This window comes from Erpetoichthys calabaricus, chromosome 3 (genome assembly GCF_900747795.2).
Source record: "Erpetoichthys calabaricus chromosome 3, fErpCal1.3, whole genome shotgun sequence".
NCBI lineage: Eukaryota > Metazoa > Chordata > Cladistia > Polypteriformes > Polypteridae > Erpetoichthys > Erpetoichthys calabaricus.
The window spans coordinates 263,135,030-263,159,409 of NC_041396.2; the positions used below are offsets into that span (position 1 = coordinate 263,135,030).

At 39.6% G+C, this 24,380-nt stretch overlaps 1 protein-coding gene across 6 annotated transcripts in view; it reads right to left on the reverse strand.

Annotated features, from left to right (window-relative positions):
• The window catches only part of kdm6ba (lysine (K)-specific demethylase 6B, a), a 487,454-nt gene that overhangs the window by 131,838 nt on the left and 331,236 nt on the right, over positions 1-24,380 (reverse strand). The window contains exon 3 of one of the 6 annotated variants that reach the window (XM_051924044.1): positions 8,168-8,285. The exons of 4 other annotated variants lie outside the window; for them this stretch is intronic. The gene's annotated coding sequence lies outside the window, so the exon portion shown is untranslated. Of the gene's footprint in view, positions 1-8,167; positions 8,286-14,915; positions 15,422-24,380 lie in introns of those variants that run through there. One more of the 6 variants, XM_028798178.2, reaches the window with a different exon arrangement.

The following is a 24,380-nucleotide window of genomic DNA, read 5'->3' on the forward strand; positions in this document are numbered from 1 at the left end:
GCCCTCCCTTGTCCTTCAGCTCCTAATCACCCCTAGAACTCTGTGATCATACTCAACATTCTTTCGGTTTCTTTATTTCATTCCACCTCTGCAAACTGAACACAAAGCAGGGACCTTCCCAGGAACACACTCAATCAAACAGAGCTAATTTAGAGCTAATTAACTTAACCTATATACAGTATCAAAGCAAAACCCACAGGAACACAGGAGGAATGTGAAAACTCCAAACAGACAGTGGTTAGGCTGTTGTTTAGCACTGTACTACCATGCCACCCTAAGTAAAAACAGGAAAATGCATTTTCCTTTAAAATGTAAAAAATAATCTCAACCTTATTTTAAACTGACACCTTTGATTAAGAACTGAAGATGTGCTGCGGGACTGTCTGCTACACTGCTGAATGCTGAGCTACCTTTGCAGCACGAAATCAAGCTGTTTTCTTCCTAACTCATCTACTTTGTGATGTCATGGAAGGTATAATCTGAAGGAAAAGGAGAGAGAAATGGAATTCACCCTACTCCAGTTCCTTAAGTTGAGGAGCCATGTATTCCTTAATTTTATAATCCTGTTTTTTTATTATATCGTTATGGAATGCCTTGGTTCAAAGCAGGTACCAACCCTGGAAGGGAAGGCCAGTCTATCTCACAGTAAATTCAGATTCACTCATGCTGGAGTAATTACAAGAATATTTCTTTATGGAGAAAACTAGAATACTCAGAAGAAAACATACATGTCTGCAAGTTGAACCCAAGTCTGTGAGATAACAGTATGTCCCACAGCACAAACAAATATGAAAAGCATTATATAAAAATTAATATGTTAAAACACACTGCTTTAGTGCTAATATATCTGCCTCTCATTAGCTCATATAAACTTTATGTAACAAAGATTGGAAATATTTTAATTGATCTTTGCCACTAGCAGAGTTTTTTGTAGTCAATGTTTTTTATGTGATTGCAAACTACTTTATAGTGCCCTGACAAACAAGTGCAGTGGAATGGTAGCTTAGAAAAAATTCTAAAGTGAAACATCACATGATTTATTGGATCTCTCAAACAGCTGGATGGCAGGGGGTGGGTGAAATTACATTCAGCACAGCTGTTCAGGCAGAGGCTTTTTCAAATGGCGGCGCCCACACCAAAGCTCAGAGGGTTAGCTGTAAGAGAGAGAGACAGAGAGAGACAGACAGAGAGAGAGATCGATCCTGCTGTGGCAAGAGACTTATAGTGGAAAATCAGCCCTAGGCCAGATGACACATTGACTAGCCATGGATGAACTGGGCTGTGGGAGAGAGGGCCTCAGTAGATAACACTGATGTTCTGGAGAGAGACACGATGCTGCACTGCTGGATTAAGTTTTTGAGTGACAGCAGTGCAAGCCCTACACTACTTCTAAAAGGAAGAATATTATTAAACAGGTCAATTCTAACTCCACATACTACCTTTTGGGCTAAGCAGTAATCCAAAGCAAGCTACATTACAGTTTACTTTATAGAGATGCATTTTTAAGGTATGTGTTAATGTCACCACTGATCAAAATTCAAGATCATCACTTAGATCACCGAGTTTGGGATAGGACACGAATAAACCTAAAACAAGCAAAAGAGGAAAGTGATGATAAAGCAATCAGAAGGCAATGTATCAAGTAGCACAAAATTCCATGGTCTAACAGAGGATGTATAAAGTGGTTGCATGGATGAGTTAATCCAAAAAGATGTAAGAAATCCCAATGGTTTATGTGATTTTGTACAGAGAGTACTGGCTGGCTGAGCAACTTGCTGAGGGCCACAAGGTAAGTGAGTGATGGCAACTAAACTGGAATCTGTGTGCCTTAACAGTCCAAATCTTTGACAAATAAGCCAAACTCAAAGAAATCTTCACCCATTCAGTTGCCCATTTTCTTACTGAACTATCCAGTTCACCCCTTAAACATTTTATTTGATGAGCTAATGCTTTTAAACTAAAAAGCTTACAAATCACAATGGTTTATATGAGCAAGATGGTTAGTCAAGTTGGGAAAAATATTTTCAGTAGAGTGGGATAATAAAAATTCCTGACAAAGCACTACACAAAGAAGCCACTTGGCAAAGCATCATTAGCAGTAGCAGTAGTAGTAGTAGTAGTAGAAGTAGTTGTAGCAGTAATAATAGTTGTAATAATTGTTGTAATAATAATAGTAGTATTATAATTAGTCATATTGTCACATCATGGTAAGAGGGAGACTGGGCCAAATTTACTTTTATATATCGCGTTTTGGGCTAGACAATAACCCAAAGTATGCTACATTTTGGTCAACTAATAACCAAGCAAGTAATCAGAAGGCAATATATTAAGCAGCACAACAAACCCATGGTCTACAGGAGACATCAATAAAAGGTCAGCAAGACAACAGAGAGACAATGATCATCTGTCCACTTACTTTCCATTTGTGAGCTGATATCAAACACAACACTGCTTGCACAAAAATTGGATTTGGTTTGAATAACAGTAAAAGTGTTGAGCTGCATGTTGAGGTTTCTTCAGCTTATACCTGGAGTGCCTAACCTGATTATCCCTTTACAGCTTTACTCAAAATGCCAACAAGTGCAAAGTGCTACATGCAGACAAAATCAATGTTAATTATAAATACCAACAGGGGGATGCTGACTGAAACGAAGCAAACTCTGAAAGGGACTTGTGTTATATGATATTCACATAGTCTAGGCCATGTGCAGGACACCAGTTAGGATGGCAAATAAAATTTTACATTATATGGTAAACACCGTCAAATTTGTCAAGTGACTTTATGCTCAGATCATATCATGTGCTGTTGGACTAAATTTGTAGCCTTCTTTCAAGTTCAGGTTAACATATGACAAAAAACGACTAGAAGATGTGTAAGTGAAGAGCAAACAAATGCATCTAAGCCTAAAGGACCTATCCTATTCTGAGAGGATCAGGGAATTAAATTTTTTTAGTCTTGAGCAGAGAAGGCCACATGGGAACATAATCCAGGTTTTTCAAAAGCCTCAAAGACACCAATAAAGTTGATCTAGCAGAATTCATGTGATCATGTACTTAAAGACACTTAGTGGAAAAGCTGGGGAAGTGTTTCTAAGACCAACACCAGGTAGCTCCTTCACATAAAATAATCTAGAACAAATTACTGTATCATATCATTGAGGGGAAGCAGAAACCTTATCAAGCTGTATCAATGCTATTAGCTAACCAAATGAGTTCAATGGATTGAATAGTTTGCTCTCATCTGACAAATTTCTTGTTGTTTTCTTACAAAGGACACATTGATGTGCTCTACTTACTTTTCTAATTCACTTAGATGTTGTGACTGATTTCTAATTCAAACACCAGCTTTCTTGGAGAAGTCAGGATGTTTCTGTAACAACAGAATTAGCTTGCAAAATCCTTACTCACCCATTCCTCAGAGGTGCAGCAAGCTGCCAAAATTTTCAGAAGCTATAGGTACATCCGATAATTGGGACTGAGGGAAGTAAACTCATTAATTTTGTCATAACACTCATTGACCTTCAACAGATAGCAAAAATATGCTGGTCACCCTGGAGGATCAAAGGCTTCATTAAAAAATTGACATTAAAAAGCCAAACATTCACTTTCTGTGATGAAAGACAGAAGAGTCTTTTTACACAATAACATGGTCAGCAGGACTGTGAAGATCATGATAATCAAGATAGTTTGTTGGGCTGGGATGAAGCCTGTCAAGCTTTAATAGGGTGGGCCATGGAAACCTCTGACAAAGCACCACAAAAGCCACTTGCCACACTTTTAATGCTGATTAGCGGGTAGACAAATACATCACTTTTAAAAAAAAAGATGCCAGAGGGATTTTTCAGAGTGATGCCATAGGGGAACCAATTTTGGTTCCCAAAAGACCCATTCACATGAAGGTTCCAGAAAGAACCTTTACTAATTTAGTTTCATAACAAGCTCCATAGCTAGCCATAAATAGATGATAACAGATTTGTGAAATACCAGTGGGTCATGATTTAAAAAGGACTCTTGCTGCACACAATACCACAGGCTAAATTCAGGACTCTAATCTGTTAATATCTTGCTACTTAGCCTTCCATACATGTTCTACATAATGTATTAGAAACATTTTCTTAGCACAAAGAACCAACTTCATATGCAAAGACCCCTTCCTAGAATGAAATGCTGTTTTGTCAATAAATAGTTATTCAAGGTACTAAACAAACCAGTAAACAACAAGTAAATCCCATTAAAGAACCAGTATTTTTAAAAGTGACCCCAATGCCTTCCACACTTGGTCATTTCAGCTGACAAGTCCCTGGAGGAAAGGCAAAGAAAACCTCAGCACTGCCTTTGGACTAAATGCCTAATGAAGACACTGCATGTTAAAATTCTTTTAAATAAAGTGTTGAAATTCTGCTAAGGCACTATACAGTATGAAGAAATTTTATCTTGTTACTCATTTAATCTGCCAGTAAAGTAGGATACACTTTGGTCCATTTTTGTAAAAGATGCCAAATAAAAAAATGCATTCAATTATCTTATCAAATTTGGTTAATCCAGCTGAAGATTGTGGGAGTAGTGATGCAGCACTGGTCATGAAGCAGGGACAAAATGTGATGAGGCATGCACACATACACCAGCACTTATTCATGTTGGCCCAGTTTAGAATGCAACTTCCAATATCAACCATCAAACCCAAAATAAATAAGATCAAGAAAGAGCTTCATTCATGTTGCCAACTATGCTTATATTACTAAGTTTTCTCATGTAAAGCAGAATTTATGAAAAAAAGGCAACAAAGTAGGCTAGCTGTGCAGTATTTGGAGTCCACACATTTTTTACCTCCTCTCTCGTTCATATAACTTCAATTCATTTGGAAAGAGGACGCTTTTATCCTAAATGGTTCACAAATCAAATCATGCAATGATTCTTACTAAGGGCCACAATGAAATATAGGGATGGGGACTAAAACTGATATCATGACTTTGAGCTGAATGACTTCCGGCCTGTCGCTCTGACGTCGCATGTGATGAAAACTATGGAGCAGCTGCTGCTTCACCACCTGAGGCCACAGGTCTGTCATGCACTCGACCCTCAGCAGTTCGCATACCAGGAGAAGGTGGGAGTGGAGGATGCCATCATCTACATGCTACACTGATCCCTCTCCCACTTGGACAGAGGCAGTGGTGCTGTAAGAATTATGTTTCTGGACTTCTCTAGCGCCTTCAACACCATCCAATCTCTGTTCCTTAGGGACAAGCTGACAGAGATGGGAGTAGATTCATACCTGGTAGCATGGATCGTGGACTATCTTAAAGACAGACCTCAGTATGTGTGTCTCGGGAACTGCAGGTCCGACATTGTGGTCAGCAACACAGGAGTGCCGCAGGGGACTGTACTTTCTCTGATCCTGTTCAGCCTATATACATCGGACTTCCAATACAACTCGGAGTCCTGCCACATGCAAAAGTTTGCTGACGACACTGCTATTGTGGGCTGCATCAGGAGTGGGCAGGAGGAGGAGTATAGGGACATAATCAAGGACTTTGTTAAATGGTGCGACTCAAACCACCTACACCTGAACACCAGCAAAACCAAGAAGCTGGTGGTGGATATTAGGAGGACCAGGCCCCTCATGGACCCCGTGATCATCAGAGGTGACTGTGTGCAGAGGGTGCAGACCTATAAATACCTGGGAGTGCAGCTGGATGATAAATTGGACTGGATTGCCAATACTGATGCTCTGTGTAAGAAAGGACAGAGCCGACTATACTTCCTTAGAAGGCTGGCGTCCTTCAACATCTGTAATAAGATGCAGCAGATGTTCTATCAGACGGTTGTGGCGAGCGTCCTCTTCTACGCAGTGGTGTGCTGGGGAGGCAGCATAAAGAAGAGGGAAGCCTCACGCCTGGACAAACTGGTGAGGAAGGCAGGCTCTATTGTAGGCACAGAGCTAGACAGTTTGACATCTATGGCAGAGCGACGGGCACTGAGCTGGCTCCTGTCAATAATGGAGAATCCACTGCATCCACTAAACAGTATCATCTCCAGACAGAGGAGCAGCTTCAGCGACAGACTGCTGTCACTTTCCTGCTCCACTGACAGACTGGGGAGATTGTTCCTCCCCCACACTATGCAACTCTTCAATTCCACCCGGGGGGTAAACCAGCGCTATACGAAAGGTCAACAGGTACAGTGAGTTCAGCAGAAATCTTAGCTCTTAATTTTTCTTATTCCATTCTGTGGTGGTATGTAAAACACCAGACAAAAGACAGATGAGCTCCTCTTCTGTTTGAATTCATTAGTCTTTGTTGCTGCATTAAATTCATTGTACTTCCAAATGAGCTGTCATTGGTTGTCATCTCTCTTGCACACAGAGCCTGTGACTACAACTAGAGACAAAATCAAACCATTTCATTTTATCAGAGCGAGCTGTGGACAAGTCAAAGAACATGTCACATTACATGAATGTCTCGACGGTAGTGCACCGCCGACTGCCTCCGACTTTTAAGATTATATAACTGAAGGCTACTACTGAAAACCACTGGAAAATTTGCGTAATGTGTCATGGCCTTAAACTAGAATCTTTGTGTTTTACAATCCAAACCCATGCCAATTAACCCATACTTCCCAACTCTTTTTAAGAACATTTCATCCATCTAGTCACCCGTTCTTTTCCTGCCTGTTCAGCTTTTATCTCAACCATTACATCTGATGGGCTGTGGCAGTGCTGCTGCTTTGTAGTCAGGAGATTGTGGGTTCACTTCCCAGGTCATCCCTGTGTGAAGAGTGCTTTGGGCAGTGAGAAAAGTGCTATATAAATGTAAAGAATTATGATTATGCTTTTAAACAATAGGGTTTGTAAATCATAATGGTTTACACGATCAAGATGGTTAGTTGGACTGGGAAGAATGTTGTCAACAGTGTGGGATAAGGAAGTTCCTGCCAAAGCCCTACACACAGAAGCCATTGGCAAAGCAGCAGCAATAGCAGTACTAGTACCAGCAATAGGAATAGTCAGAGTCGTATTAATAGTAGTTATGTCATGTGTATAGAGTATAGTAAAATTCTTTCTTGCATGTCTAACCAACATGCAACATGTCACTACTCCCTCGTACCATGATGAAGCCCTCTGACTACTAATGACATTGCCAGACAAAACCATCACTACCACAGAGCACCCTCAGGCTAAGATGAGGGCACAAAATAAGTCAGTGATAGGAACTGAATTAGCATCCTTGTACTTTACAGTCCAATTTCTTATGATGGAGGCCAGGGTTTCTTAAAACTTTTTTTCTCACATCCCAGTCCTGCCCTTCTTAGTGTCTTCTTGGAGAACAGCTGATCATCATCATCATTCCCCCTTGGAGAATTGTTGTCAGAGTGGAGTGATGTTGATTGCTTAAGCAACCTGTGGCGACCCACCCGGAAACATGTTGGAAACCACTACCATACAATACAACAGTCACTCAAGACCTTATGCGACTTAATACAAGCTGTGCAGCCTGCCACTTTCTAATGTGTGAAGTTACCTCTTATATCTAGAAATGCATAAACAAGCCAAAATAGATGCAATGTGACGACTTTAATTACTAAATAATTATATCAGAGTTACTAAATAATGCAACTTGCTTGTGTTTGAGATATAGGGGAAAAATCTGTGTAGCAGGGCAAAAGCCACACATATATATGTAAAACATGCAAACACCACACAGACTAGGAATCAAATTCAGATCCTTGGAGCTATAAAGCTTTTGTGCTAACCACTGTGCCACCCTTTGGTGAAACCAACTGGCTAGGAATGTGTACAACGCAGGCACTTTTCAAACCCCTGTATTATATTAGATATGCTAGAGTAATAGAAGTAAAACCCATATAGATGTGCTTTTTTATTTCCATCCATCCATCCATTTTCCAACCCGCTATATTCCTAACTACAGGGTCACGGGGGTCTGCTGGAGCCAATCCCAGCCAACACAGGGCACAAGACAGGAACCAATCCTGGGCAGGGTGCCAACCCACCGCAGGCTTTTTTATTTCCATCCAATAATCCTGATACAAGTTAAAAATGGAGCACTAAATTCATTATTCTGGTTAACCTAATGTCACACACAAGTTTTATTTCGGTTTCTGTGGAAGCTGTGTGATCAAAGCACATAAGATAAATGAAACACAGACTTACTTTTCTATTAAATAAGATAGCTCAACCATACTAAAGAGGTCCTCAAAGTTAGGCAATTAAGCTGTCCCCAGAGTGGTGGTCCTTCTCCAGCTCCATACTTCATCCCAATTACTCCACCCTTTAACAAGACAAAAAAACAACACCCTGATTTCATGTTAGTAACATGCTGGGTGTCTGCTGTCTAACCCATTTTGATTTGCTTTCCAAATCATTTTAACGTTTAGATTATTTTTTGAAATATTTTATTTTTCTCCATGTTTTTTAATGAGCACCACTAGCAACATGGCAGGCACATGTGCAAGTACATGATACTGGCACATGTTCACTTTAAAAGAGGGCAGTATGCACAAAGAAGTGTCCAAACTTTAAGACGCCTTTAAAGTGATGAATGGAAACTGAAAAAAATTATTCTAGTGAATTCTTCATAGTTTGATGAATAATCTTATGATCTTGTAACAGTCCCCTACTAGCATTTGACTACTATTCTTTCTCTTCCATCAAGAAAGATGCTAGTTCTCCTTTTCTGTGCTTAGATTAAAAATGGGCTCTGTTGTTTATCACTTCATCTGCCCATAATAATTCTGTTTGCAAAATGAGTGTGGCAGTGGCCCTATAAACATATCGTTACACTGCATGCATCCAACACATACAGTAACATAAAAGCGCAATAAAGAATGACTTCCTAATTTCCTTCTCCAATGGTCTGCATTTTCTTTTTTACTGTTTTCCACTTAGTATTTGTGTTCTGTGTTTTCTTTCAGGGATCAATAAAGCATATCTATCACTCTGTTTCTCTATGATATATTCTATCTATCTATCTATCTATCTATCTATCTATCTATCTATCTATCTATCTATCTATCTATCTATGAATAAGGTGCAATATAAAAAGATGTATTCATACAACATGTATTCATATAGGTAACATACTAATACATACATGGTATCTTACTTTTGTTCAACTGTTGTGCAATGAAAATAAAGTTTTGAAATCAATACTGAATTTGATGGTAAAAGCTGGAGATATTGTATACTGTATATATATATCTACAGTATACAATAGCCTGCCATCAGAGGAGGTATACATTTCAGTCTTGATGGCAAGATGCCCCAACTCCCACCCCATGTCTCACTATTCAACTTATATTTGAGTGATTTTAGTCAATTTTGCTATCTTGTGTTGCTTGATATGGTATACTTGTTTTATTTGTAAACCACTTTCTCATTGAAATCATTGTGAAACGCACTATATAAAATATTTTTGTGATTGAAGCTTTATTCTCTCATTGCACTTACTGTTTATTCTTTAAAGGACAAATATAATATTATGAGTTAGCTGCCTTAAAGCAGAACTCAGCCGGAAACCCCACACAGACATGGATAAACCATGCAAGCTTCACAAATACTGCAACCAGACTAAGACCTGGACTTATGTGGAGCTGTGAAGCAGTAGAACTAACCAGAGCATTGCCAAGCTACTAGTACTAAAATGAATGTAAACAAAAAAGTGAATGTTTGCTTCAGTCTGCAAACATAAACATTTATGACCTACTGTGTGTTAAGAAATTTTAACATGACACCTGTTCAGCGGGCAAGGTTTAAAACAAACTGGCTCTGAGCTGAGTTAATGTCTATTGCCTTCCACAGTATAGCTACCATAACGCTTGTAACAAAAGCATGAAGTACAACAATCCCTAGACAAATTAATCAAACAATACCATTGCCACTGATGATGCTGCTGCTGTAGAGTGCTTTTCTCACTGAACAATTTTAATGTATTGTATATAATCTAATGGTAGAAATACTTCCAAGATTAATCAACAACCACAATTGAGTACAATCCTGGCTTAATATATTATATATTTTATAATAAAATTATTATTTACTGTATTTTAATGTTGCCTCACAATTCCAAGGGCCTAACTTCAAATGCCAACCCAACTACAATATTATCTGTGATGAGATTTCTCATTCTGGCAGTGCCTGTGAGAGGACTTCTCTGGGCACTTAAGCCGTCCTCCCACATTCAAAGACTTGTGTCCAAAGTTAAATGGTGACTCTTAATTGGCAGCACATGGGTAAGTGTGAGGTGTAATAGATTGGAATGGCACTTCAGAGTGTTGTTGGTCTTGTGTTACCCTAGTACAAAATTAGAGTTTATTATTGTATAGATTTCTCTTGCATTTAGCCAAGGTGACATAGAGCATCAGTACACATTACAACCATTTCCATTCATATTGCATTTATATATGTAGAGGCAGTCTCAGATCATATAGTGGTACAGTGGGTAGCACAACTGTTTTGCAGTTCAAATTTCTTGGGTTCAAATCCTGTCAGTTTTACAAATTATGTTAACAGACATATTGTTAGGTTCAAATTATGTTAATCAGTTTGGAATTACTCTTTCTTCCTGTGTACTAAACAAATGTGTCTTTATGTGTATGCATTATGTATTTAGCAATTTGTAAAATTTACAATTGCATTTACCTATGAAATTGTTACAGAACTCAGTGAAGAGCGCTATACAGAAATGAACTGAATTGAATTCAATATTCTTCTCAGGTCTTATATACTTAGTTTTTCTTATCTAGACTTTCTGAAACTTCTACGGCTTGCCAAGCTTGTGCATTGATTATTTCTGCATAACATATACTTTAATATACAATTCTGTTGATGAGGTTCACCGTAATACTGTGAAAAAATCATGTTTATTTCATATATCGTATTTTAGTAGTGTGTAAAGATTAACTGACATATACAGTTAAGACTCAACTAAGATTTAAACACAAGCTCCATCCAAACACAGCTTGCCTTACATTGGTTCTTTGCTGACATCAAATAAACAATGCCTTCTCTCAAACGCACGTACACGCACACACACACGAGCGCTAATAAAGCACCAGACATACTCTCTGCAGTCGGTAGGCAGAGCGCTTTATTTTCTGCAGCGCTGTGTAACAGAGGGTGTGCGCGAGCAGAACGTTCAAAGTGCCTCTTTAGCAAAGTCCTTTTAAAGCTTTAAAAGGAACAAAAAAGGATACTCGTGACATCACAGAAATTTGACACCCAGCTAGCTTTAAAGAGCCCTTTAAACCAGCGGGCCATACACTGATTCTAAGGGCGGAGAGCGGCATGGAGGGCCAATGAGCAAGGAAAAGAAAACTGACTCCGCCTACGCGGCTCTCGTATATATCAGCGGCTGCACAGCAAGTCGTTTGTATTCAGCAGTTACATTGCTCATGTTGAGAATGAGTTACTGTACACATGTAACAGTGGTGCTGTAAAATCAAGCACATAACCGTGTTCTCAGACCGCAGACATGCGCGGACACATAGCCCGCACTGTTAATAATTTAAGATCTTCTAACGGCTAACAACTCATAATATCTAGACATCGACCGAAGGGATTAAACTTGGCATTGCAAAATATTTTCTGCTTTCTTAGATGATTAACTTACAAATGTATTATTTACCATCGGTAAGCTATCAGTGTTTTCCCACATCACTTGAACAGGAAAGCACATGGAAAATATTAGGAAGCATCGGTACGAGTAGAAAAGGGCAGCGCATGGCACAGTAGCAATCTCCGCCCCGCGAGTGGAATCGACCAGCTGTTCAGCAGAAACCGAGCCAGATGAACTGGCTTCATACACCCGCCCACGTCTCTTTCCTCTTTCTTATTCTTTACATACAGCACGCTGGACAATGTATATAAACTTGTGCAGGTTATCTTTATTTCCTTTAGTTACCCAAACTGGAATATCAACTCGCTCTTTCTTCTGAGAATGTTATTAAAATGATATACAGTAACTGATATATTCCAGTCGTTTTATTTTGGGAAATTCTAGAAGGCTATTGCAGTTGAGCCAGGCAAGCTGTCAACAATGCATAAACTAGGCATTCTGATTTTTTTAATAGATAACCCTGACTATAAATATATTCACTGTATTGGGTGCAGTACGAATCTAAAGGAGTATCATCATTCTTCAAGGATATCATTGACACATTTTCTTTGCAAAATTCCATAAATTAACTACAATATCAATGTAGAGAAAAGCCAAGCAAAATTACACATTTTATTGGCTAACTAAAAAGATTACAATATGCAAGCTTTTGAGGCAACTCAGGCCCCTTCTTCAAGCAAGATGTAATCTAACCTAATCTGTAATCTAAAATATCAGTAACAATAAATTAATATGTTTTACACTACAATTTGTGACTTTACCACAAACCATTTTACAAGTACAGTGCTTACAATTCATAGACATGTAAATTCATACAACTTGTGTGTACCATGCAAAATTTAAGCAACTATCAGGGTCAGAAGATACCATTTGAACCTGTCACCAGTTCTACCTAACAGATGCACTTTACTTCTTTGTTGCTAAATAAGATATATACTTAGATATCATGTCTCCATTTCTTGCTATAATCCCATATGTAAATTTTAATATATTTTTTCCCTTTTTTGTATTCTTCATATCCAGGCTTGAAAATGACCAATTATTAATTGTTTTATGCAAGGCCTGTTATGACAGACACTAATTCAAAGGTCTTAAAATAGTCACAGCTGCATAACTACATAAATGTGCAAATTATTTGTTTTTATTTAATATAGTATCACTCATGACAATAACTTCTCCAAGTACTTTAAAAGAGCCTGGTAACACATTTCATTAAGTATTAACAGTCCTTTAAAGTTGAATGTTACCAATCAGCAATTAATACCGGACCTTTTATAGCAAACACTAACAATGACCATGCTTTCAATGAGCATCACATTTGTATCTTACAAATATGTTGTTTCCTGATAGATTAATAAAAAGTGTTCATTTTCCATTTTATTTTTGAAATGTACATAATCAAATACACGGCAAACAAGACACATTGCTTATGACTGCAGTACTGGGTGCAGAGCAGGTAACCCTAGTTGCAAGGAATCGCACCCTAGATCAAGTGCCACCTAATGCAATCTCCATAATGAGAATGTGTAGGCTGGTATTTAAACCCTGGATTGTGCAGGGATGAAGGTGTACAGTGTATATTATCAGGCATTACTTAATCCTGTGCCTTCCATAACAAACATTATTTCTGCTTATTATAGAATCAAGCTGATTCATAATATTCAAATGTAGCAAGAATCGTGCCATGGGATAATATTTATTGATAGTTTATTGAACTTAAAGGTACATTATCAAATGTGTGTAATTTTCTGTAAAATAAATATTGTTGAAAAGCAACCACTTTAGAATAATTATTTTATAGTGTGCCTTTTAACAACAACCTCTTATTTTAATTGCACAGTATGTTGTCCTGTAATGATGCATAAAAACAAATACTGAACAGCACCAAATAATTATTCATGCTGTTCCTCTTTTCATATAGTGTCTTTCAACAATAACAACTACTTTGTCTGGATTTTATTTTACGACTTTCTATTATCAGTAAAATATTCTCACCCTATAAACAAACCAGCGTTATTAATCATTTTATTGAGCCTGCACTCAATTAAGAGCGTCATTCTGAAATAAACTGAACTGAAAATTTTGTGTTGTACATTTTCAAAGTCCTCTAACTGACCTTTTCAGCGCAACTTATCATTGAATGCCACCACTTCATTGATACAGCGCCTTTTATGACAGTGTGTTTAAATGGCTGTTACTACACTTAAGTACTGTGTCCCTTCTTTTTTTCACGCTACGTAAGCCATTAAGAACATTAGCCCGATGTTTGTTTCTAGTGTATCAATAGCTTCTTTCATTCCTGTTTCCTCTGACTAGCCAGTAATTAAGTTGTGTCCAAGTCTTTTATTCAACCACGCTGTTTTGTAAAAGGAAAAAAAATCGTCGTTGTCCACTCGCATGAATGTCGTTAAACGGGGTGCACACTATCAGCAACAGCTAGTGGCACCGGACCAGGCGAAGGTGGAGGGTATTTGGGGGTGACTGGGGGTGCTCAGACTTCTCCGCGTGTCTCCAGCTGAGTGGCGAACTGTGTTCATTTAAGTCAGCAGCACAGACCGCCATTGTTCAGCTATCTACACTGAGCAGCACTCCACCCCCCAAACAATATTACAACTCTATCCATCAAGGGCTAAACAGACACAAAACAAATAACCAAACTCACAAGTTTCCTCATGAAACCAAGAAGAGAGACACACACTCCACCTCCCCCACCTCTTACCAGCCAGACCAGCCTGGTAGCAGCAACCACCTGAGCAGACTCGGCAACATCACACCTTCCATAAACTTCTGGGCATACATCTAAACCAACAACTACCGAGAGAGTGCTCCAAACAGGATCGCTCAGCTGGATAATGGAGAGGACAGCGGGACTCACAGATATAGACAGTCAGTGATCTCATTAAGAGTAAGGGATATCGATCAAGGAAAAAAGAAAGACATCAAAGCATTCTTAGAGCAAACACGTACACAAGGGGTGCTTATTTTGGTGTGACGCTTCCCAGGTCTAGCTGTGTACGCCGACCACTGAACGGTGAATGCCATACACAAAGAACGCACGCACGCACGCACGCTCGCTGGCTGGAGGACACTGCCACACACACAAAGAGAAACTCAGCCGAATACAAATCTCACAAAATCAAGATCAGTGCCGGACCAAAAAAAAAAGCCCCGAACACAGCAGCAGCAGCGACAGCGACAGCCATTCCCCCAGAGTCGAATACGGGGGCCAGGAGCGCCTCGCAGATTTCACTGTTTGTCATGTTATGCTCTGCATATTTAACATACCTTCAAAGTGATTGTGCATGGAAAATATGCCTTAAAAAACAAAGGGAATCGGCTTCAGCCTTCCAAGACGAATCCAAAGAGTAACTTCTACTTTCCGGGGTTTCTCCTTATCTTTTTTTCATAGAAAAGAAAAAAAAACTGCTTGGAATGCAAAGGCTCGGGAGAAGGCTGTTAAAATCCAAAAGAGAAATTCCAGAAATGTCACATTTATTTATTTTTTATTCTCCTCGATTTCCGTCTACCGCAGCTGATCTACACTTTTCTCCTTTCTTATTATATCCCCTTTTGCCCCTCTCTCTCTCTCTCTCTCACTCACTCTCTCTCTCTCACACACACTCTCTCTCCCCTCGCTCTCCTCCTTCTTTCTTTCTCCCTCACACGCTCTCTTTTCTGCCTTTTTTCAGTCAACAGTCAAACAAAGAAAGGAAAAGGCACACCACATAGAGACAGCGCAGAAAAACCTGCCCAACCCCCACTGAAAGACAGCCTGCCTCATTTTTTTTCTAAACAGCACCTCCCCTCTCCCCCAGTAACCCCCCTCCTAGCCTCGTTTTCATAAACCATTCTGCATCCCCCAACTCCACACACACACACATACACACGCACGTGAGCGCGCACAGATATACACAGAGAGAGGTGCCGTGGGAGCAAGTGCGCGCAGAAACGCATGCACGCGCGCACACACACACACAGACCTGGGTGCCACTGCTAGAGATCTCTGGATTGTAAGGCTTCCCTGAGCGCTGGTTGGAGCAATCGTGCGCTCTGAAATTCTGGTCAGAGAATGCAATGAGAGTGAAAAAGTAAATGAAAAGAAATTCGGATAAATAGACAAAGGCAAAAAATTGTACAAAGAGATCACAGGGTATGACACAAAAAAAGTTAATTGAAACATCAGAAGTTAGAAACATGACAAACAGAATAAAAGATATTAGGGAAAAGGAGGCAAGGCAAACAAGAGCAACATGCTAAAAAGGCAGAATAAGAAAAATAGGAGGTGTTAAAAAAAAGGTAAGCACAAGTTTAAAAAGTACTGTAATTGTAAGCAGAGCGGGGGGGGGGGGGGGGGGGGGGGGGAGGGGGAGGGGGGGAGGACCCAATGTGACAAAATTAAAACAGGGGTCACATAAATAAAAGAGAAAGACAATAACAAACAGAAAGAGAAAATGAGGAACATAATGTAAAGTGGCAAGAGAAAATAAATAACATGCATGACAGACATCAAGGAACACAGAAGATATATAAGCCAGAGAGAAACGGAATAGAAGAAGTGGAGACACTAGACTGAATGGACACAGAAGGAAGCAAAAGGTACGTAGGTGTGTGAATGAAAGATGACAAGCAACACAAAAAAAATAAATAACACGGATAAACAGAGGATCTGAAAGGCAGGGAAGTGACTGCAAACAGACATAAGAAAGAGGTGGTAATGTGATACTAGACTGAGAGAGAAGACGTGACAGGAGGAGAAGATGATGTACACAGACAAGTGGACACAAGGTTGCAAGAAACCCTACAGATTACAAGAAAATTCATGGATGAACTGAGACAGATAGGGAAAAGGTGCCATCGAGACATTATAAAACAAGAGGGGGTGATGAGGAGACATAGCATTGTGGTAGGTAGAGAGAGACAGAGAAGGCAAGGAAGATATTCTTTGAGGGGATAGTGACAAAGGAACTCAAAATCTGGTGGCCTTCAAATTACAAAGCAGCTTTCTCTTCAGTGCAGCTGGCAAAGAAGGATGTTCTGCAAACTGAAGACCTTGAGTTCAAGACGTACTACCAATGTCCTCTCAGGGAGGATGAGTGAGTGAAAGAGAGGCATTACCTTGAGCAAATTCCTAAGCAGAGACAACAAGACAGTGTAGATGAAAGTCTGCAAGAAAGAAATGAGTCACGTGAGGTAAAGAGATAGAGATATGGAGACGTGGAAGAGGTGGCAAGGAAAATGAAGAGTCAATGAGAGGATACTGCGCCCAGGGACACAGGAGGAGGCAAAAAGAGAAAACAAGGTACTTATTAACACAAGAGGTATAAACAGAAAATGAGTAACATGGATGAGCAGAAAGAGAGACACAGTCATGAAAGAGGAGGCAAAAGGACACAGGGAGAGAGTCAGAAGTGGCAGAAAGAAAAATTAAAAATGAGGTACACAGACAAGCAGATACATGATGTCAAGAAACAAAAGAAGTGACAAAACATTATCATACTTTCATACAATTGGGGGGGGGGGGGGGGGCACAAGGCCAAAAGTGTATAGCAAGGTAAAAGTAAAGATAAAGTACAAAAAAATACCCTTCTTCATAGCCCAGCAAAATTGGCTGCAAATCAAGCGTGCACCATGGACAGGCAGTCAGTCCATCACAGGGCCCACTCATGTTCACTCTACCATCAGGTCAATGTGGAACTAGCAGTTAACCTAACACACACGCTTCTGGGGATGTTAGAGAAAATTCTCATGCTCACAGAAAATGACCAGGAACCTAAAATGCTAAGCTGATGAGGCAATAGCACTAAGCCATTATGCCACATACTGCTCAACAAAAGAGTGACAAGAGACAATGACTAACATTTAAGAGTAGATGCAGGCCACAGAGGCAAGGAAAAAGTGAAAAGTAGACACCTGACCGAGAGAAGCAGAAGAGGTGGCAATAAAAGATGAAGAAAATGGTTCGCTTCACAGACTAAACAGTCTCCTCTTGCTTGTAAGCTTGTTAAAATGAAGGTAGCAGTTGGTAGAAGTTTGTTAAAGTAAAATGTAGCAACTGTTATGAAATTCTTACTTGCATATCTCACTAACGCATATGGTTTAAAAGATTAAGCAAAGTTAAGTAATATGGACAGAAAGGCAGGGAGTATAAGGGAAGAACAGGAGGATGACAGAATGATACATTTTACAAAGAAGATAAAAACCAAGTAGCCCTTGAAGCTCTCTTTATTTAAGCTATCCTGGTGTGTCCAAACCCAACTTCCATTTTGGACCTGGTTCCAAACCTGGATAAATGGGGATGGTTGGTGTCAGGAAAGGCATTCAGCATTAAAAATCATGTTGAAACCTATAAAACACCGAATCCACGCTAGAAGTGGAAAACAATGAAGAGGAAGAAGAAGGTCTTGGTGTCTCCATAGCTCTCTAGAAGATTTCCTTTTCAAATGCACAACTCAATAGTTTGTTTCAGATTCCTATAATCTGTGTGAACAAGTAATTTCTAGTTTCCCTTTAATTTTCACCAGCATGAACATGGATGTTATTTGCTCTTTTATTAAAATAACTCTGCTCAACAGGCCATATCAATGTCTTTGTGGATCCTGAACACATACTGTAAATTCATCCTACATTGAGTCTTTCTACTCATGAATTTATTTCATTTAGCTGGCTAGAGTGGTACAGGTCCTTGAGCCATGGGATGCTGTTGGTTAGTCTGCATACTGCTTAATGCCACAGTGTACTTTTTTGTAGCATGGTATCCATAACTACATATGGTACTGAAGATGTGTCCTCAACAGTATATTGAAAAAACTGAGCATGACACCTGCTACTTTACAGTTTTACATGATATCCTAACACCTAAGGTGGTTTACGAGTTTGCTTCTTGGAGGGCAGCATTTATTTATTAATAATGTTTCTTTTGCCTGCATCTAGCACTTTGATCTTCTATATATTAAACTCCAAATGTTTTCTCACTTCTGAAATTGTGCAGGTTGCTTTGAAAGTGTTTTCAGCTTCCTCATAATTTACAGGTGGTGTCACCTGTAAATTTCACAGATTTATTAACTTTACCTGAATCAATGACATTAGTATAAATTAGCAACAGTAACAGTCAAAAGATAAACTCTTTATGGTTCCTTCATGCCAGTACCTGTTCTCCACTCATCTGTTTCTCTCCAGCCCATTAACCAACTTGCAATCCAGCTACTGCTGAACCCACTGATTAAGGGTGTAAATGAAATGGAAATGAAGCCTAAGCCAAAAGTGTCTTAACAAAAACACTACCTTTCATTTTTTTAAATTACTGTAATTTAATTGGTCAATTTTCAGTATTTCGGGGTCCCCATAATACTTCAGTTATAATCCTTTCAAGTACATTTCTGTCTCATTCAAGTGGACTGAGCACTCACTCCTTGGATGCCCATATTTTGCAGTATGTCAATGGCTTCTAGACAGAGCGAGTCTTTGTCATGTAATCATATCAAAACACCTTTGAAATTTTACATTATCCTTTCAATGGTTTAAGGCGGAAACAATAATAACAACAACAACAAAAACAGTAAAAAAAAACATCAGTAATACAAAGACCTGAAGACAGAGATTGGTCGTATGTAAGAAACTTAAGTACTTGGAACCCTGATAATCACTTTCAAAAGAACATTTACTACTACCCAGGTAAAAATTAAGAGGTTTAGAAAATAAGCAAATGTTTATTAGCACTTTTATACTGTTTCAATTAGATAAAGAGAACAATGCAGAGTTGTAGTTTTAGCAGCCAAGTAAAATATAAGAGAAATAAATAAAAACCAAGAAAATACAATTTACAGTTACTAATTCATTCAGTTTTTTATTCTGTCATATTATTACAGTGATAGAATTTCCTTTGCTATTTATTCCCAAAAAAATCCACATGAGAAAATTGATTTGATGCTGTTCCCGATATAGAACTTATTCTTACATTTCAAGAAAACAAAATCGATTTTTGAGATCAGTTCCCAGTCTCAAGCAGTGGTCTCATTCCAAATCCCAGGCATAAGCTGTGGGTTGAGTTAACTGTTTTGTTGCACACTGCCAAATGTATCGTAGCTCATCTATCTTATACATGCCATACCATTCTCAGACATGACTCAGAGCCAAGGACTACCATCTGACTGTTGTTTCCGAATTGTGCCCAGAGTTTCCTGAACTGGCTCTAATCCAGTAACATAAAAATCTATCTCTTCCTACATTACCTACAGTGACTGCTGCATTTCATTGCAACCAAGTTCGTAACCATGTAACAGCCTAACAGGTTACAATTAAGGCCAAAACTGGTATCATCACCCCGGAACTTTAGTAGATCATGCTGCGTGAGTCAAGACAGAACTGCATAAGAAGTGTATATGATCAGTCAATATAACTGTCCACCACCTGTCACAGCACTGCACATAATCTATGTAGTTGTCTCTTCAAGAACCCTCCATCTGCTATGCATGAGGATATTCATTGTCAGTGGCTCGATGGACAGCACATCATGTCCCCAACTGTACATGTCACAAGCTGATTATGGCACTATGGTGATCAAAAGCTTATTTCATACTTCACCTCCAACAAATACTCTTCAAAGTCAAGTTACTGCAAATAAGAGCACAACTGCAACAACATCATCAGTCGGGGCAAGATGTAAGGGGTGAGGTTCAGTAACAGCAATAGTTTCAATTTTTTAAAGATCAGACGTCTGATTATGCAGGATTCAAGCAGATAACATGGAATGTAGATAAACATGGGGTCACAACGTGTCACAAACTAAGTAGAGCTGGGATATAATGTGTACCTGTAGAATCCATGTTCCTCCAGTACCAAAGCTACTACTACACTGCACACTGTTCTATTACAAATGTCAAGCTCTCCTTTCAAGACTTAATGCCAATTCTGATAGTGCACAGCATCACTTCTTTTCCAATTTTCTACAACTAACACAATAACCATGTGTGGATGCCAAGGTGGATGGACTGGTCCTTTGCCCAAATAGGAGGTTGTAATGGGAGAATGAGGATGGACAGGCATCCCGGCTGGGTTGGTTGCTGGTGCCTTTCCTGGCTGAGAGGCCATAATGAATGAACAAGGGGAGACTGTCTATCTAGAACGACTCTTTTCCACAGTACACTAGATGACAACATTCCTTTGGTAGATTTCCCGGGTCCACACCCGCAGGACGACATAGGAATTGTAATTCTAGTGGGTAGCCCTACTGGGTCCTTATTTTATAAGGTTCTGCCTTACCCAGAAGTGTTACCTGAATGCAATATGCTGGCACTGGAAGATGTGAGGCAAAGGGTGACACTCACTTGGAAGAGTGGAAGGAGGGAAGAGAGCAATTAATTATCTGTGGTTGCGGAAGTCTATCTTGTTCATTTGTGAAGATCCTGTGTTTAATAAAGAAAATCCTTTATTTGAATTCAGTTATCAGTTTAAAAAAACTGCTAAAAACTCATTATTTTAACATGACTTTCCCAAAACTACATTTTAGTGTAACCCTGATTAACTACTTATGTATTGAATTATCATTTTTATCATGGCTCCACAATTGGTACTCATCCTTACTTTCTCTGCTGTTCTTTTTCCGGTTTTTCTGTGGTGGTGATCTGCGCCACCACCACCTGATCAAGGCACCATGCAGTCCTTACATTGATGGCCAGATGTCCACATGACCATCATCATCAAATTCTTTCAGGTGACGCCTGAAAAATCATGTGGACTGATTTAGATCATTTATGTTTGGAAGAATGCTCAGTGGGGGCTTGGCAGTGTGTTGGCCTTGGAACCCCTGCAGATTTTGTTTTTATTTCTCCAGCACTCTGAAGTTTTTTTTCTGTCCATCGGACCTTACTTTAGTCTTTGTTATTTAGAATTGCCAAATCTTACTTTTATGTTTTTATTTTTTATAAACTTTTGTTTCTTCATCTTGTAAAGCACTTTGAGTTACATTATTTGTATGAAAATGTTCTATATCAATAAATGTTGTTGTTCAGTATAGATGAATTGCCTAGTGTTTGTGAATGGTATATAGAAATCGGTGTCAAAGAAAGGCTGTTTGAGAATACTCTCTCTCCTGTTGACTGTAACACACTTCATGCTTACTCACATATTTTTATTGCCTTTCATGATATCCTCGTGATCCTCCTCCTTGACCATTCCATAACTGTATTTAATGGTTCAACAGATGTATATAAATATCTATAGGTGTCTTCACAGCTGGTCTTATATAGCCCTGCATTTATTGTCTCCACAAAACTGCTAACTCACACAACTGGATTTTACCCACTACTGATATATAGTACAGTGGAACCTCGGTTCACGACCATAATTCGTTCCAAAACTCTGGTCGTAAACCGAGTTGGTCGTGAACCGAAGCAATTTCTCCCATAGGGTTGTATGTAAATACAATTAATCCGTTCCAGACCGTACGAACTGTATGTAAATATATATATTTTTTAGTTTTTAAGCACAAATATAGTTAATGACACCATTGAATGCACAGCGTAATGGTAAACTAAATGTAAAAACATTGAATAACACTGAGAAAACCTTGAACAACAGAGAAAACTAACACTGCAATAGTTCGTGCTATAGTGCTAGGAACTGCTCGCTAAAAACACTTTTTTTAATGAGTTTTAAGCACAGGGGAAAAAATGAACATTTGAAAAATCCATAATTTAATAAACCACCAAGAAAAGTAACATTGCAATAATGCAGGCTATGAACCGATCACTGTAAATAGAACTGAAAACAAAAACAAGCCTTCTCTACCTTATGCGTCCCTCGCTCGCTCTCTCTCTCTCTCTCCTGTGTGTGCGCGTGCGTCTCTCTTTTGCGAGCCTGGAGCTCCTGTGTGTGTGCGCGCTTCTCTATCCCGCACCTGTGTTTGTGTGCGTGCGTCTCTCTTTTGCAAGCCTGGAGCGCCTGTGTGTATGTCTCTCTAGCGCGCTCCTGTGTGTGTTCGTGCGTCTCTTTTTTGCGAGCCTGGAGCGCCTGTGTGTGTGTCTCTCTTGCGCGCTCCTGTGTGTGTGCGCGCCTCTTTCTCCCGTGCTTGTGTGTGTGTGCTAGTGATGGGTCGTTCTTGAACGATTCGTTCATTTTGAACGAATCTTTAATGTGACTCGGGAAGAACGAGTCGTCTCGTGGGAGTGATACGTTCAGTCGCGCATGCGCATTTGCGCAACTTTCTATAGTTTTTTCGAGTCTTCGGGTTTTTCGAGTCGTTCGTTCATCACGTGACAGCCCCATAAGCTTAACCAACTCAGTCTGAGCCGGAAAGAGAATTGATTAGTTCATCTCTCGAGTCTTCGGGTTTGAGTCGTTCGTTCATCACGTGACAGCCCCATAAGCTTAACCAACTCAGTCTGAGCTGGAAAGAGAATTCATTAGTTCATCTCTCGAGTCTTCGGGTTTGAGTCGTTCGTTCATCACGTGACAGCCCCATAAGCTTAACCTAAGCAGTCTGAGCCGAAAAGAGAATTGATTAGTTCATCTCTCAAGTCTTTGGGTTTGAGTCGTTCGTTCATCACGTGACAGCTCCATAAGCTTAACCTATGCAGTCTGAGCCGGAAAGAGAATTGATTAGTTCATTCCTCGAGTCTTTCGAGTCGTTCGTTCTTTTGTCACGTGACCACTTACCGGCTCAGTAGTAGCGAATCATAGACTAAAGACTCAGGTAAACAATGAATTAATATTTTCTGTTTTTTATAGCATTATAGTTTTGTCTTGTTTGTAGTGTGATCAACATTTGTGTAAGCAGTAGATGTGTTAGGGAGGTAACAGGTAACATTTTAATTATATTTTGCTAAAATGAACGAAATAAACGAAATGACTCGAAAAAAGATTCGTTCATTTTGCTGAACGAGACTCAAAGGTCCGAGTCGGTAAAATGATCCGAACTTCCCATCACTAGTGTGTGCGCGTGCGTCTCTCTTTTGCGAGCCTGGAGCGCCTGTGTGTGTGTCTCTCTAGCGCGCTCCTGTGTGTGTGCGCACCTCTCTCTCCCGTGCTTGTGTGTGTGTGCGTGCGTCTTTTGCAAGCCTGGAGCGCCTGTGTGTGTGCGCGCGGCTCTCTCTGTCTTGCGCTGCCTGTGTGTGTGCCTCTGTCTCGCTGCACAGGAAATGCACAGGGAGAGACTGAACATGAACAAACCAAAAGGGAACCTGGCTTGTTCGTATACCGAGTGTGTGGTCGTGAACCAAGGCAAAAGTTTGGCGAACTTTTTGGTCGTAAACCGCGTTGTACGTGTACCGAGACGTTCGTGAACCAAGGTTCCACTATATGAGGAAACCAATAAAAATAATAATAATACATTAATTATACAGCATCTTTCCCTTGCCCAAAGCACTTTGCAAATATTCATAAGAAAACATTAGAAAAAGCTCAATAAATAAGACTGGATAGAAAGTACTAAAAAACTATACCATAACATTTTCAAATTCACTCAACCCAGTTCACAGTCATAGTGGGGCTGGAAACTATCTCAGTAGATTTGGTCACAAGACAGGAAACACATTCACTCCACTTAAACACCAAATAAAGTAACCAAAAGCTGATGAGGAGTTCTTATTCTTTTCTGCTAGTAACTCTGCAAGATTTGCGGTATTTTTCAGTCTAATTCAGTCTCTCATTTTCCTCTGCCATTTTTTATGTTTTAATGATCTGGCCTATAGGGACTTAATATCTGTCAATGGAGTAACAGGCAAATGAAGGGAATACACCCTCATCTGGACTCCA